Here is a 7375-nt window from a genome sequence, read left to right on the forward strand (position 1 = left end):
CATCCCTAACCTGGGCAGCTCCTTCCCAGAGCCAGGCCCCAGGGACTGCCCTCCTGCACTTCCAGGATGAGTGACCTGAGGCCAAGCTCCCTCCCTCCCTTCCCACCCTGAGCAGACCCTATGGGTGGGGACCCATGGCTGTAGCTGGTGAAGCCCACAGGTGACGGGGCATCGGCCCCAGCAGCATGGCTGGGCTCTGGGAGAAGCTGAGTGGGCTTGAGCGATGGGCAGGTGTCCTGGCTCTGGAGGAGACCCCCTCAGGCTCCTTACTAGGTTCAGAGATGAGCCGGAGGCTCGGGCCCGGGGGCCTGTGGCGATAGGGGAGCCGATGCCCAGGGCCAGGCCAGACCTCAGCTCCTTCCTCTGTGTCCCTCCCATTGCCCTGGCCAGCCCGGCCTGCCTATGCCCCGCATGAACCCAGGCTGCTCCCTGGCTGCCTGCCCTGCTGGCTGCACGTACCTCACAGTTTCTCTCCGCTCCCTCCTGGTGGAAGCCGCGAGCCCCAGTGGGCCCCTGGGCTCCTCACCGCCCTGTCATGGGCAGCAACCCTGCCCCAGTGATGGTCAGCCTCCTGGCCCATCTGTCAGCGCTTCCCACTGGCCTGCTGTTGGGAGGGCCCACAGGATCCTAGGTGACTGCACTTCACCCCGTGAAATGCCAGGTGCTCCATCCCGGCTGCAGCCACCACCCAGGGAGCCAAAGGCCGAATGGCCCGGGTAGGTGGGCATACATGGGGTCCAATAACTGGGCTCTTCCATTCCTGCAGAAGACGGTGCTTTACTGCCTTGACCCGCAGGGGTGGTGTGGGGCTCCCGTATAGGCTGGCTCGGCCGAGTAGAGCGTCACAGTGCTGCAGCAGCCCCAGGCACGCTGTGGGCCCAGGAGTCCGTGGAGAGTAGGGGGCTCCTGCCTACCCCACCGGCCTTCACATACCAATGGCCCTCCCTCACCCTGGCAGGAGGCCCCCCTGTCCTGGCTGAATCCCTGCTCAGAATTGCCCTCTGGGGTCTTTCCAGGGCTGCCTCCTCCATGGTAGAGTCTGGGGCCTCCGGGGAGCAGAGTCTGACCCCCGTCTTTGTGGGCACTCAGTGGGGGAGGTGATCCCAGAGAGGACGGGAGGGGGAGGGGCGGCAGGGCTTGCATGCAGCCTGTGGACTTTGGGGTCCCCATGCCCGTGGCACCCCCTGCTTGGGAGGAGGGCTTGAGCCCCAGGCTCCCTCCACCTGCTGGTCCCTGAGTGTGTCCCTGCCGGACCTCAGTGACCGCTCCCATCAGGGAGGCCTCACCGCTGCTCCCAGGTGAGGCTGGGCCATCCACACAGACTGTCACACTGCGGCAAGTGGCAAGGACTCCAGGGGAGGCCAGGAGGGTGTGGGAGGTGCCTGGCGACACCCGATCCCCACCTGGCCCGGCCTCCCCACAGGCACAGTAAGCCCGTGTCAGCCCACATCCCGTGGGGCCCAAGCCAGGGCTGAGCTCCCTGTGGGCCACAGACACAGCAGGGACGACACATGGCCAGTGCCACCAGCCCCTGGCCCTCCTGGCTGTCGGGACGCCTGCCCCGCTCCCACCAGGAAGGCACTGGCTCTGCCTACTCACCCATGAGATGGGGACTTGCACGGGGAAGCAGAAGTCGGCTTCCTTCCTCTGGATACCATCCTGGTCAAGGGCCCATCCTGTTCCCGCTGAACCAAACAGGCCAAAATCCGCATCCGGAAGGTGAGCCTGCTTCCTTCCTGCCCGGCCGGAGACTAGGGTCTGCTGACCTCAGGGGGACACCAGATGGGCGGACACCTGCATGCCTTGCTCCAATGTCAGGATGAGAGATCCCCAGATACCGCCTGCTGGAAGTCGCTTTTCAGACGGCCGGACAGGACCGAGGAGGCCGCGTCAGATGGTGCCAGGCCCAAAGGACAGAGGCCAAGTGGCTGCGAATGTCTCCTCAGGGAAGTGGGTCTGGTCCAGGAAGCTCGAAGCCACAGGGGGAAGGGAGGCGGGCTCTGAGCAGGTCCAGGTGGCTTCACAGAAGGAGTGAGATCACCCTCCCTGCAGGCGCTGAGGCAAACCCCGGTCAGGGCTGGGCTGCCCACTGCAGTGGGGGTGGCCTCCCTCCAGGTTACCTCCTAGGGCTCTAGAGGCCTCTCTCCAAGGGGGGCCACCCCCCTGCCCTGGGCACTGCTCTTCTGAGCCACCCAACCCACAGCCCTGAGGAGGAGGGCATCAGGCCAGCTGGGAGGCCCTGACACGGGCTGTGAGCCAGCAAGCCCACCCTGTTGGCAGCCTCCTCTACCCCTGGCTGACCCTGGAGTCCTGGGCGCTCTGCTGGGCATGCCCCCGCTGGGACCTCATCTCCAGAGACCTCTCCCACCCTGTCCCAGCTGGGGCTGTGGCAGCCTCCCTGATGGCCAACCCTGGATGGCACCCATTGGAAGGTCCCTTTGGCTTTATAGCCCATGTGTCCTGCCTGCCACATGCCCCTTCTCCATCAGTGAGGACTCACTGGACCGCAGAGGGAATGTCCAGGGAGCCCTGCCCCTCTGCTCAAAGGAGCAGACCTGGGCAGAGCCCAGACACCCCCACGTCGCCCTCCACTGCCGGACTGCGGTCACCTGCAATGACAGCCAGGACGCCAGGCCCCCGCGGAGCCCTGCAGGTTTGCACACAAACTCAGCTCCTCTTGGCTGGAAATGGCAATGGCAGCCAGGCCTCTGCTGCTCAACAGTCCAGCCTGAGGATGGTTGTTGGCTCTGGCACGCGAGCGGGTATGGGCGCAGCTGGTGAGGCTCGCCTCCCTCACTTCTGGAGCTGGACGCGGCTCCCCAAGGGGCTGTCGCCACTATTCTTTCTCACACAAGAATGTAAACTTCATCCTTGTCGTTCATCCCAGTTGCCACCTCACGCCCGCCTGCCTGACTTGTGCAGTCCGGTTCTCAGTGGTCCCCTCCTTCCAGATGGTTCCATTTGAAAACCAACCTACCTGCCCACGGGTGCTCAGCACCAGAACCCTGCCCCGAGCGTCTGGGGAGAAGCTGACGTGGTTCCCAGTCCAGGGGAAGCCTGTGGGCCATGCAGTACTTCCAGTTCAGACTTTATTATGTGGTCATAGTATGAAACATGTTAGTTTGCTCTTTATTTTTCCTCTCCGTTAATGGTGAAATTTATTGCATAAATTACATGTGCCATGATTCATGCCTCACAGCCTCCACACCAATTAAACCTGTGGTTGACACAGTCCGAGCACAATTACAGGCCATCTGCAAAGAGGGAAGGAACCCGTTATTTGCTTTGCAATGACAGGCGGTGCCACTCGGCTGCATGGCTGCACCGTGCAGGGAGTGCTGGCAGCTAGGCTGTGCAAGGCAGCTCGTGGGCTCCAGGGAAGGAGGCTGGCAGCACATTGCCTGGGAGCCTGGGGGCTGGGCATGCCCTGCATGTGGCCACACTGGCTGGGGACCTGAGAAGCTGCCCCATGGAGCCCCCCAGGTGGGAGAGCTTTGCAGGGCTGGGCATGTGCTTTCCTCACTCCAGAGAGATCCTAAGTCATGGTCCCCAACAAATGGCTATTTGAGCAGCTGGCTTCACTTTCTGGGAAACGCCCTGCCCCTCCAACAGCATGAGAGCCCTGGCCGTGACCTCAACTCACAGCGCATCAGAGGACGGTCTCCAGGGTGCCCTGGAGCAGTGGGGGTGCACACAGCTGAAGGGCACCCCGTCTCCAGCCTCTTTGCCTCCTGGGCGCAGAGGGTGTGTGTGTCCTCGGCTTAGCGAAGGTTCCTCTACTTCATGCCCCTGGGACGCCTCGATGGCCCCTTCACAGGCAGCCTCCTCTCCCTGAGGGACCCCACAGGGGTGGTACCTGTGAGGATGAAAAGAGGCAAAGGAAACAGGGCAGGAAAATGCCAGGAGAAGGGAGAGGCAGCAGCGTTCAGGGACAGCGTCCCAGCAAGGCTCACTCGGGACGCACAACCTCACAGATAATGGAATGCACACGAGTCACAACGCTGACTGATTAGTGATGAAGTTGCTGGAAAAGACACATGGGGCAGGACATCAGAGGGCCATGGGTTCGTAGGAGCCTGGGAACGGGAGCGAATGTGAAAGAGGCATTCTGTCCACAGGCCACAGTCAGGTGAATTCTGCCAGCCCCACCTGGCGCCATTCCTGAGGATGGGCAAGAAGTGCACACATGGCTGCCAGCTCCTCTCAGGCCGGCATCCTGCTCTGCAGAGTCCTGAAGGGCAGAGGCGTGCCCCGCGGGGTCACATCAGCAGGGCAGATCCCAGCAATCCCCTGGAAGGATGCTCGACAGTCTGGTCTGCCCATTCCCAAGGCTTGGTATCGCCTTCCACAAGGACAAAGGATGACAACTAGGAGCTTCTAGAAGGGAAGCCTAGCGGGGCCCCCGCAGATGTCTCCAGATCCCACTGAGTGGAACTAGAGGCCCAGGCTTCCTGTCAGTCTAGAAAGCCTCAGCCTCACATGGGAGGACAACCACATGCCACCTGTCACCACTGGGGTTCACTTTCCAGAGGAAGAAGTCCCGTGAGCCTCCGTCTGTGCAGCTGCTCGCTTTCAAAGGAGAAGTTTGGGGTCACTCACATCCAGTACAATCAAAGGTGTATCTGACAAGGCGTGTGGTGGGCAAAGCCTGGTAAGACCTGCTCCATTTCTCTGCTGGCCTGTCCTGGACAGGCACCCTCCCCAGGGTCCCCACAACTGGACGGGCCGCCCTCCCCAGCCACTGGTGCCTCTTGCTCTGCCTCTGGCCCGGAGGCAGAGGGTGCGGAGGTGGGGTCTGCAAATCATAGCCAGTGCTGAGAGGGTGGAAGCCTCCCCTTCCTCTGGCCACAGTGAGGCTGGGGAGCCCCTCTGCAGGCAGGGCTGGGGATGAGCAGCTTCTCCCCACCAGAGTCCCGTGCAGACCCCTCCCTCTGAAGACCGTCCCCAGTCCTTGGCCCTTCACCTGCCAGCCTGCCCAGCTGCGAGGTGGTTTCCTAGTGACTCCAGTGGCACACCCCCACCAGCCCGCGTGGCCCCTCCAGGCTGGCTTTCCTCCTCAGGGCGCTGGTCCCTGAGTGCCCATCCATCAGGGCCCTGCACCGAGGGGAGGAGAGCAGGGGAGTCAGGGAGACAAAGCTGGATCCCACCTCCCGGCTGGGCCAGGCCTGCAGCCCACCGTGGTGTGGAGGACAGATGACCCCGTGAGCACCAGGGCACCCAGGCTAAGAAGACAGAGCGGGAACCCTGTGGCTCAGCACCCCCTCAGCACAGCGTGTGGCAGCTGGGCTCTGGGGATACCCGTTTACCTGCCAGCTGAGTGGAGCAACTGACTCTGGAAGGCACCTGGCTCAGTGGTGGCCGAGGATCTGCTCCTGCGCCTCCTGCCTCTCCTGCCTGGCAGGGGCAGGAGGGAGGGAAAGGGAGACGTGGAAATGGGTGCAGAGGGCAGGCCCCGGCCAGCGCTGGGCCCCCACCCGTGCCCGTCCCTCAGTGCCTGGCTCGTTGACATGGCTCCCCAGAGACCCCAGGCACAGGGATCTCAGGAAGGAGAAAGGGGCACCCACCTGTGTGGAGGGGCAGGGAGGGGGGGCAGTGGACGAATAACCCTCAGCTGATCTGCTGGCCCTTCCTAGATGTGCCCTGTCCGGGCTGCCCAGGCAGCGGGCCAGTCCTTACCTCCCAAAGAACCCAATTCCACTGGGGACATCAGTGGCATCAGTGTGTGGGCATGTGCTCACATGTGTGTGCGTGTGCTCATGCATGTTTATGTGCATGTGTGCATATGTGCTTGTGCATGTGGGGGGCATGTACTCATGCATGTGTGTGCTCGTACATACAGGTGTGTGTGTGTGTGCTCAAGAATGTGTGGGCATATGGTCGCCTCTGTGTGTGTTTGTGTGTGTGCACATGTGCCATGCTGGAGTCCACTGGTCTCAGTGTGGTTGGTCAAGCTATCGGTCATAGCTTATTCATAACTGAGTTAAAGACAAAATAAGTGTGCATCCCATGCCATGAATCCCCGGGGGCTCTAGATGGAAATGAGGGGAACAGATTTTCTGTCCAAAGAACACCTGCACCTGAACACAGCAGCAGAGGGCACCTGGGCCACCAGGCAGAGGACTCCTGGGGCTCGCTGTGGGCACTTGTCATGCAGAGAAGCCCAGAGCCCTGTGGACAGGCCCGCATCACCCGTGAGAAGCCCACCGGGCCAGGACAGAAAAATAAAAGGTGTGGTAGAAACTTCAGTGCGTGTTTCTAAGTGAAATAAACCAGGCTGAAGGGCTACACTGCATGATGCCAGCTGGAAAATGACCTTCTAGAAAAGGCAAAACTGCAGACAGTGAAAGGCCAGGGGTCATCAAGGGCTCGGAGGAGAGAGAGATGGAAGGGCCAAGCTGAGAGAATTTTCGGGCAGTGGGAGTATTCTAGGTGGCCCTGTAATGGTGGGTACGAGCCATTACATCAGTCCATACCCGTAGAACGCACCGTGTGGAGGGCAAGCCTCATGGAGCCACGCACCCTAGTCAATGCGTCGGTGTCAGCTCACAGGTGGGAACAGGGGTCTCACGCCGAAGCCAGGCGTCCCCATGGGGACCAAGGAAGGAAGGCTGGGAGCTCTGCCCTCAGCTCAGTTCTTCTGTAAACCAAAAACTGCTCCAAAAAATGAAATCTATTAATTTTTAAAAATAAAAAGACAGCAGGAAAGAGGTAATAAAGTCACCCAATGAAACACATTTCAGTCTTCCTGTAATGAAGCTACTTTAAAATTATTTTTCATTGTTTTTTAGACTTTCTAGTGTTCAGTTAACATCAGTAAGAAATAGGTCTGTGGCATGAGAAGCTGAGGTGTGGGGCTTAAGCAGTGGGCGCTCTAGACGGCTGGTTCAGGGAGCTGCCGGCGGTGGGTGACCTCCAGGCAGGGCTCTTCCACATGGGCCCCAGCTGTCGCCGGCCACTCCGCAGGGCTGGAGGGCCTGGCCGGGCCAGGCTGAAAAGGGTTAAGGCTCAAGGCAGGTCTCGGGGCCTCGGCACTGGCAGGCTGCAGTGTGTCCCAAGGGACCCTAAGGAGGCCCCGAGGCAGCTGAGCCAGGTGCACAGGAGGCGGGAGGCCAGCAGGCCCGGACAGGCCCCATCCACCGCGGGCAGACTGACATTCCCATCCTGGTGTCAGGAGCCGGGAGAGGCAGGGGGGACGTGGAGGCTTGGCCACGGCCCCGCCGGGCTGGCTGAAGTCGGGCCTGCTCCTCCCGCTCCCAGAGGGAGGGAGGCTCCGTCACCCCGGGTCGCCAGAGCCTCTGCAATGTGCCAGATGGCTGCTGAGGCCCCCCAACTTGTGGATTCTCCACAGCACATGCCAGCAAGGTCAAGCGCCTCT

Source organism: Manis pentadactyla, chromosome 2 (genome assembly GCF_030020395.1).
Source record: "Manis pentadactyla isolate mManPen7 chromosome 2, mManPen7.hap1, whole genome shotgun sequence".
Lineage (NCBI taxonomy): Eukaryota > Metazoa > Chordata > Mammalia > Pholidota > Manidae > Manis > Manis pentadactyla.